This window comes from Mesocricetus auratus, unplaced genomic scaffold (assembly GCF_017639785.1).
Source record: "Mesocricetus auratus isolate SY011 unplaced genomic scaffold, BCM_Maur_2.0 Super-Scaffold_100015, whole genome shotgun sequence".
In the NCBI taxonomy this organism is placed as follows: Eukaryota; Metazoa; Chordata; class Mammalia; order Rodentia; family Cricetidae; genus Mesocricetus; species Mesocricetus auratus.
In genome coordinates this window covers 20626586-20635960 of record NW_024429198.1, presented here as the reverse complement: position 1 = coordinate 20635960, position 9375 = coordinate 20626586, and the positions used below count along the sequence as shown (strand labels likewise).

Sequence of the window (9375 nt, the reverse complement as noted above, 5' to 3'; positions counted from 1 at the left end):
TTATAGAGGCCCCCCATGCTTTAAAAATCTTTGTTAAGTCTCATTTCTCCCGACAAGTGTCTGGTGTTAAGAAGGAAGTACCTGGTTCTCTCCACCATCTTTGCTGTTACCATGTTCTTTATACTCATCAATCTTACCAGTCAGTTTACTTCCTGGGTTTCCTGGTCTCCAACTGTCTCTGTTTTCAATCCCTGAAGCTTTGGTGACAGTTGCTCTCACACCTGCCATCCCTATTGTCTCCAAACAGGTGGGAGCATGCTATTCCAAAGGATGGCTTCCTTTATTGATTACCTCATCCAAGATGCCTAGAATTTCTTTACAACAAACTTTGCAATCTTAGTGAAGTAAGACTAGAGGGAAAAGCCAAGTCTAGCAGTGGGAGAAATAAATTCCAAGTGTTTATGTCACCAAGCTGATGACAGCTTCACTGGAAAACTCAGCTGATTATGTAGACACATGGGTTGTCCCCAGAAAGGCTGCATGAAACATTGCTTTCCAGAACACTCTTTCTAGGGGTAGTATGTTTGGTGAATTCATCCTTTTTATTTTGATTTTTTTCAGTTCCAGGCTGTCTATGTAGCTGCTGATGAAGAGGGATATCTATGGTATCAGAAGAATAGAATCTACATACAAGAGCTCTGCCTCTCCTGCTGCTGTAAGTCCTTGTACCTGACACAGACCCTCAGAATCAACAGTGTTAAGACAAAGGATGACATGACAAGAGGAGGGTGATATTGCAATCATATGAGAAACCCGCAATGTTTCAATGGACCTAAAAGCAGGGCAGATTTCCAAGGCTTTGAAACAGCCAGTTCTAAGTAGATCTGTGAAGGTGCTTGAACTGTGTCCAGTAGCTATGCATAGCACTTTTCTAAGCCTGCATTATAGTTATTTAGACATTGCTCTTTATGAGTTGGGATATATTTCTCCAATATTTCCTCTTGTTACCTTGTAGTCAATGCCATTTAACCAATGACTCAAATTCCAACAGCTCTGCATTTCCTGATAGCTCTCAAACTACTAAAGAACAGTAGACAATACTAAGTGCCTGTCCATTTAGAGAAATATTCCAGAGGGCAAGATGGTGAATAAAGAGAGATGTCAAACCATGTTCTGAAATCTGTAGAATTAAAAAGTTACTGGGTAAATAATGGAACCTGGAAGTCTAGGAAATTTCCTTGAGGAAATGACGCTGAGCAGATGTGTAGGAAGTTAAAACTACTTCCACCTCACTGTAGAAGGGACATTCGGCAATGCTGTTTGAGGACTTACAGTCTACGTCCTAGCAGAAGAAAGGAGAAAATAAACATGGGTGTGCTTTGAAATGATGTCATGGCTTTGGCATGATAATTTCAAATTTGTGATAGATGTGAAAGCATCTGTCTTTTGTAACCTCGTTTGATTAAGTCATGCAGAAAGAAGTATTACTTTCCAGTAGCAATGACACTTGGATGCCCAGAGATGTTAACATGTAGCAACTCACCTTAGTGATTCTTATGCTCTTAAAGTCCACAAGGGGGGTGGTGTGAAAGCTTTCTCTTTTGTTGCCATGAATACTATTTCCTTTAAAATAATGCTTACTGTGCTACAACAGCTTTAACACAATGTGAACTTGCTTGTGTTCTAAGTGTTGGTAGTTCTGTACCTGAGTACTTGACTGGCTGCTCCTTTCAATACAAGGATAAGTGCACTTAATGAGAAAGACTGTACTTAACAAACACATAATGGATGGAAAAACCAGCTGTATTTTGGTTTATGAAATGTCTTGATTTATTTTTCAAATATTTTGGATTAGATAAAACACAACTATGTTTTGCCAAGAACATTTCCCCCTTAATTTTTGAAATTGTGTGTAATTTTGCAAAAATTTGCTCCATATGTTTCTGTTTCATTTACATTAAATCCCCAAAACACTGCTTTGTGCATTTGATGTCCAAGAACTCATTTGGATTAGCCTGGTGTAGTTTTCTTTAAACTGCAATGCAACTTACATACTGTAAAATCCCCCCCTTTTAAAGTAAAACTCAATACGTCTCAGGATCTTCCCAGGGTCATAGCCATTGCTGCCATCTAATTCCACAATCAATTCTTGATGCTCCTGCTCAGGAATGCATATGAGTTTGTGTTCTAGCCCTGATGCCACACTCATAAATCACAGTGATCCTCAGTTCATCAGTGTGGCTGCAGACTAGTGCTCAGGGATTATCACAAGAATGAGTGTCTTTGCTATGAGTAACACATTTCTATGGCCCAAGTGGAATATCCTATGGCTGTCCTCTGCAGAGCCATTCACCTCCTGTTGATATTTTTGACAGTTTTTTGACCTGGAAAATCCAAGTCCATTGGGTCCTGATCACACAAGTTTTGGCAGGAAAGTTCCTTTCATTCTTTCTATCCCATCCAACCAAGCCATTGCCAGATAATGGAAGTGAATAAACCTGATCTGAAGGTAGGGTGTCTCCAATGACCTCTGTGTGCAGCCTTTGGAACTGTTTACTTAAGAAGGAATAGTGACAGTGAGTCATGAAACTTAAGGACATCCTGTCAGGCTCTTCATGAATAACAATAGCTGTTCTCATCAAATACTAGTAGCTCCTTTCCCCATAGTTAACTCTCATTTAGGTCTACTTGGTTTAGAACATGGAAAAATAGTGACAACGTGAAGTCAAATGAAATAGAATGGTAGCGTGGGTAACTATAATTCCCAGAATTTTAGCAACTGTGATATCCATTTTCTGAAATTTATAATCTAAAGATATCCCATTCAAAATAAGGTATATTAAATAAATACTTTTGTTAAGCACCATAGAATTTCTGGAAATGATCATTTTGTGAGACCTTGGTAAATTTCTTCATTCATCTTCATGACTCAGTTCTATATCTATAAAGTAGGAATAGCAACTACTAATAAACATAGTTTGGGTAAGTAAACCAATAGGCTGATTGTGAAAAAGAAGCCTGTGCAGCTACTCGCTTTCTGGCAGTGAATAATTACTGACTTTGTCCTGGTAAGTCGACCTACTGTTAGACAACTAGAATTAATTTCAGCTTTTGACCTTCCAGAAAACAAAGGCATGGAGGAATCACCGTTCTTTTCTGTAAACACACCATCTTGTTTGTAAACACAGCCAAAGTGGTGGTGTGTTTCTATGAAGTGTGTCTTAATGTGCCTGTGATTTGTTAAGGTAACTATGAAACTGAAAATGATTTTTGTAATATGACTTAGAGTTTTCAAAAATTGATTTAAGACATCATCTTGATTTCCTTTCTCACGTCAGGCTTACAAACAATTCCCTCACATTTTTCAAATCAGGCAAGTTTTGCTCTGTTGTGTGTTTTAAAATTTTTAAATTGTTTTTTCCTTTGTCCTTAACTTGGCAGTGATTTTTGTCCACATGACAGCAAAGTGTCTGGATGAAAAGTGCAGTATTCAATCATCTGGATGTTTTGTCTACACAGAGCTTACATGTTTTGATGTTGTATAGACAAAACATCCAGATAATTGATTTTCTTCCTTTTCATCCAGATGTTTCAGTGCTATTTACACATATCTTGTGTCTGATTTGCTCAACATTGAAACAGGATGGAAATACAAGTCTTAGCAGTGACTTCTAGTGACATGATGGGAGTATGAAGAATTATCTGACAGAAGTTAGTTATTACTCTGCATTGAAATGATTCACTGATGAATATCTATTGTGCCTCTTTGCCCCTGGTACTTTTACACATATAAGACAGTAAGTATGTAGGAAAGCATGGCTGGGTACAGTGGAACTATAAGGAGTAGTTTAAATTATTTAGGCTAGAGAGAGGGGAAAGCAAAATCTTGAATGGAATGCATTTTTTTGCAGTGTTGAATACAGAAGACATTAATGACTGCTTACAAAAGCTGTTATGAATCCATTCCTCCCTTTATCCCTTTCATATTGAGACTGAAAACTAAGACTCTTATTTGCTATCTTAAGTTGTGTATAGATTTCAAGGGAACTAGATTATGATAACAAGGCTGCAAAGGAAGGTGAGCTTTCTAAGAAATGTAATTTGTTTACTGGTGAAAAGATTAAGGGGTGAACACTATTGGCAATAAGAAATAGAACCAGCCTTAATGTCTGTCAACAGATGAATGAATAGAGAAAATATGCTACTTAGACACAATGGAATGTTATTTAGTTTCATCAAAGAAAAGTAAAATTACCACATTTACAAGAAAATGGATTAAACTGCAGATCATTTTGTTAAATGAAATAATCTAGAGTCAGGAAGATGAATGTTATACTGTCTGTACTATTCAGAATCTAGATTTAAATTGTGCATGTGCTTAAGTACATGTGTGTCTCTGTGTATATTGTTGAATGGGAAAGAGGAGCAAGAAGGAGAAGGAAGTGATCTTGGGGGGAAGGAGAGAGGGGAAGGTGACATGAAAGCAGAAGCAGGAGAGATTTGAAGAAGAGGTTAAGCAAGAAAGCCAGGGATGAAGGAGTAGACAGCAGAGAAGATGGGTGACTAAGGACAAATGGGCATGTATACTATTGAAGTGCAGCCATATTGAAATTAGTTTGGAATGCCTTCAGAAAAGTGGAAAAAGACTTTCAACTGTGGTGGCTCATGATGTACTAGGAGTTCAATGGCATGTTGACTATAGTGCATGGTACTTCCCTTGGGTAAAACTGTAAAAAAAAAAATGCCTGTGACATGAATATCCTGGGTTCTCCCTCCAGAACATATTCAGTTCTGAAGACAGCATGTGTGGCCAGACAAATGATTGAGGCTTAATTTAGAGAAGGAATTATCAAATGCCACCAGCCCAAAAAGAATGGCCTGAACAATGTACAAAGACACTCATGCCACCAGGTGGATTTACTTTATACGCTATATGAGGTAGTACAGAAGGATAGCTTCAGAGATCTTAAAATGTACCAGAACTGAGAATCAGAATTCGGCATCCTGACACTGTCCCAAAGCAACATTCCCTGTGTCCCCTGAGGATTTAACTTTTTGGCAACATGGACTCAGTAGGAGAAGGAGCATGAGTAGTAAGGCAAAATGCAGCTGCAGTCTCTGCATAACTTAACACAGATGCAATCTCAGAGCAGGCAAGTACCTGTCCAGTTAGAAATGGGTCAGGGGATATAGATACAATGTCTCTCTCCCAAGTGAGCATTAAATAACAATACCTGAAGGACCTGTCTCAGTGGCTGATATTTAGTTGTAATTCAGTAACTACTATCCTATATTATTATGGGCTAGATAATGAGTGCTCTGAACAGTGCTTCTGTACCCAAGGTGATTTCTCAAGTCTGGCCATGAGGGAATTAGATAGGAAGGTCTTGATAGAAGGAGTGACATAACACAATACAGCAGAAGTTCAGTGACATACAGGATGCAGTCTGTGGCAGTTCCGTTGGTTTAAACTGTAGCTCAGTTGCACATCAGAGATTATCTAAATACTCAGTCCTCTGGATACAAGTCGACCATCAAACTGCCTGGAAGCTAACTTTTGCTTTTTCATAGGTGAGCTTATCACAGTGTATGAGTTAGTTCCATTCTACATTCATAAGACATTTGTATTATAAACTGTTTGTAGCTTAAGGGAAGAAATTAATGTAATAATGGATACCCAAAGGAAGGCTGACACTCCAGTCTCTAGATTCAAGTGGTGTCTCATGTCAGTGAATTCAGCTTACTGTGTGATTTCACAGCACGACTACCCAGGAGGTCCTTTATGTTCTTGAATTCTCAAATTCTAATAATATCATGAGCTCTTGGCTAAAAGGTGGAATCTGCCATTCAATTCCCAACTTAGGGAAAGCAGCTGGAGTGAGGGAACATGAAGTTCAGGCCTTTTATTTGTGCAGCGGATAATGCTCTCTACAAGCCTGCCAAAGGATCACAAAAGCAAGACAGTTGGTTTCTAGGAACTGGTCTTGATGTTTCTGCCTGGGACAGTGAATATCAGGAATCCATCCCTAATGCAAAGCAAACAGAAGATCTTCACTTTCCCCTGTGCATTCCTTGCATATTTGTATTTGAATGGATTCTGTAGAGACTTCCCCCCTCTCACCACCACCTCTCCCCTCTGGCCCCTGCACACTTTACATTCAGAGGGAACACACAAAAAAACCATATCCGACTGCTAGGGATAGGAGAACTATCAGGAATTTCATTCTGGCCATTTCTTGCCCTTGATCCTGCAGTTCCACTGCATTCTAGGAAGCTTAGTATCCATCTGCACCTTCAGTTATCAGTTAGTTGTATTTGCTTTGCTTCTCTGGGGATGGAAAGTCACCTTGCTCCTGATCTTGTAACACCTAATCTGTGGGAATGCAGTTTCTCTAGTGACCCTGGGGATACAAAGTTAACCCATCCTCTTTTATGGTGATATAAATTCATTGATTTCCAAGTAGGTTATTTGAAATAAAAGTCTCAAGAAAGCTTCATTGCCATTTATCTAACTACATTCAGGCCCGTTTACCTCCTGCAGGTCTAGTTTCTTAACTTCCAGGAGAGCAGCAGTGACTTCCCAACACATAACAACGCTGTGTTGAAGGATTCATGGTGTGTGTGTGTGTGTGTGTGTGTTTCTGTATGTGTTTACATTTGTCTATGCATGTGTTTGTGCATACATGTTCATGTATGTATGTTTGCATATGTGTGTGTGTACATACATGTGTGTTTGTATATGTGTGTGTTTGTCTATGTGTGTGTGTGTGTGTGATACACCACATGAGTGAGGGCTCTTGCCTTATGCCATACCAATACATCTCAAAGACCCTCCTAAACTAGAAACATTTCTGAAAAGAAAAAGAGTACTCTTTTCAATGAAACGTTTTGAAAATATTTGTTTTTCATGGGAGGAAAGACATAGTGTACTTGGGCCCAGTATACCATCTATCCAGTTTCTCCCTTAGTCCACACTGCCCACAATAATTAAATTCCATTGACTAGGTTGACTAATCTTAATTAGTCTTAATAATAAAAACCCATAGTCTGATATCAGGGTAAAAGCTGAATGATCAGAAAAGTAATTGATAGAACAGATTTTGAATCTACCTTTAAACTAAAAACAACCATCTCTTTGTAGGTTGTTTCTTGATCTTAATTCATAACTCTGCCAGTGGCAGGTCTCTGTAGTGACATGAGTCTACTCTGAGTTTCATTCATCTTCCTGGGGGTTTTTAAAATGATTTTCCCAATGTTTTTCCCCATTATTTCTCTTTTAGTTCTACTTGCTTTTTTCTACCAATTTGATACTGAGGCATAAAGATTGGCTTTACCTTTACAGTACATGCACTGTGATTATACGAGGAATGAAAATCAATGGGACATATATATGAGATATTTAAGGAATAAGTTTAAGCAATTATAGATGTTTGACAAGACAAAATGAGCTACACTTGGCCCAGTGGACTAATGAGTGACTCTCCTGAGATTTGGACTGAGAGAAGTCCTTGTCTGGAGGCCAGTCTTCTACTGATTGGATGAGGTTAACCCATTCTGGAGAATAATCTGTCTTACTCAAAGTGTACACATGTAAATCTTAGTTTCTTCTTATAAATACTTTTATAGAAACATCTGATATAGTTTCTGATCAAATATCAGATTGCCAAATAAAATTAATCACCATGATTCTATTGGTCCCTAATACACAGGTCAGTGTATTTTGTCTGTGTTGTTTGGATGGAATAATTCCAGTTTTTCTGGTTTCCATTGACTCCATTTTCTCTTGTCTGTTCTTTTGAACCTGTTCTTAAGTTTGTATTTTATTGCTATATTTTTTGAGGTTCTTTTTTTATTTTTAAATTTAAATTTAAATTAGAAACAAGGTTGCTTCACAAGTCAGTTCCAGGTCCCTCTCTGTTTCCCTCCCCTCCTCCGGTGCCCTCCCCTCACCCAACTCTAATATCTCCTCATTTCCCCAGGGAGGGTGAGACACTCCATGGGGTTGTCCATAGTCTGTCATTTCATCCAGGGCAGGGCCTAGACCCTCCCCCAAGAGTTCAGGGTGAGAGTGCATCTCACATTGTTGGATGGGAGTCCAAAGATAAATACTGATCTACTGCCCAAGGCTCAATAGATTACCTAGGCCTCCTCAATGACACCCAAATTCAGGAGGTCTTGATCAGTCCCATGCTGGATTCCCAGGCATCAGCCTGGGATTCAAGAGCCAACCCTTGTCAGGTCAGCTATTTTTAACTCATTCATTCACTTTGGTTCTCTTTTCATCTGATGAAAAAGTGCCTCTTTGCTTTGGGTCTCTGTCTTTCATTTGTCTCAAGCATCTTCCTAAGTGCTGGATAAGGACCGTTGATTCAAATAGTTGTAATATGATGGTCTCTGTGTGAGTCTCTATCTGTCCACTCATTTATTGTATAGTTTAGCACCTTCCCATATTCTTTGAAATTTGCTCATTTGGGTTTTATGTTATTAGTTTGTGGTTGATTTAAGTCTCATCGTCCAGCTGCTTTCTCTAGGACCATCCTGACAGGAGAGGTGGATATGTTTGTGGAGTGCTTTGGCATGTCCACTGATGGGGGAAGTTCTGTGTATATGTCAATAAAGCACTGTTGGCCAATAGGGAAGCAAGATAGGTGAGACGAGGAGCTGAGGAGTACTCTGGGTAGGAGAAACTCAAGAGTCAAGATGTAACTGCCATAGGGATAAGAAGCCCGGAGAGTTCTCCAGTAAGAGAAATACTTAGATTAACAATTATGGGATAAATACTTAAGTCAGAGCTAGCCAGTAAGAAACAAGCAAGGCCAACAGCTTTATAATTAATATAGCCTCCTGTGTGTTTATTTGGGACTGATGTGGCTCTAGAACCAGGCTGGAGGGAAGGCTTCTCTTTACATAATGGTGTCAGAAGTGGGATCATGAATTTCCACGCAGAAAGACAAAAGCTTTAAAGGAATTTTAGAAACAAAAGAACAGAAAAAAACATGCGCTTTTTGGTAGCAGCATTTTTCTCAGGTGGGCTCTGTTTTGCTAGCGACAAGTAGAGACTCACGTGACTTGCTTAAGGGAGTCTTCCTGACTCAGCATTTAAAAAAAAAACAATGTTCTTTTAAGAGGCTGTGCTAATGATTCAAAGGTGTATATGTACAGCTGGAAGTGGCAGTGACCACATCTCCAAGCCGACAGCTTTTGCTGGATGTCAGACTGAGACAGTGAGCTGGAATCACGCTTATGCTTCCTTGACTTCAAGTCTGGGATATGTAAAAACAGAGAGGAAAAGAAGATCAAGAAAATTCATCACTGAATATCATAAGATATTTGCTTGGATTTTGTCATCTCTCTCCATTTCAAACTATTTTTATGCTTGTTCTATAATTAATGTCTATATGTGTGATCTATACTTAATAGAAAGAACAGGGACAA

The 9375-nt window shown here is 38.9% G+C and overlaps 1 protein-coding gene across 1 annotated transcript in view; it reads left to right on the top strand.

The window, feature by feature from the left end:
• The first annotated feature begins 567 nt into the window (after positions 1-567).
• The window catches only part of Fbxl7 (F-box and leucine rich repeat protein 7), a 379760-nt gene continuing 370952 nt past the window's right edge, over positions 568-9375 (top strand). The window contains exon 1 of the mRNA XM_040757670.1: positions 568-655. The gene's annotated coding sequence lies outside the window, so the exon portion shown is untranslated. The remainder of the gene's footprint in view (positions 656-9375) is intronic.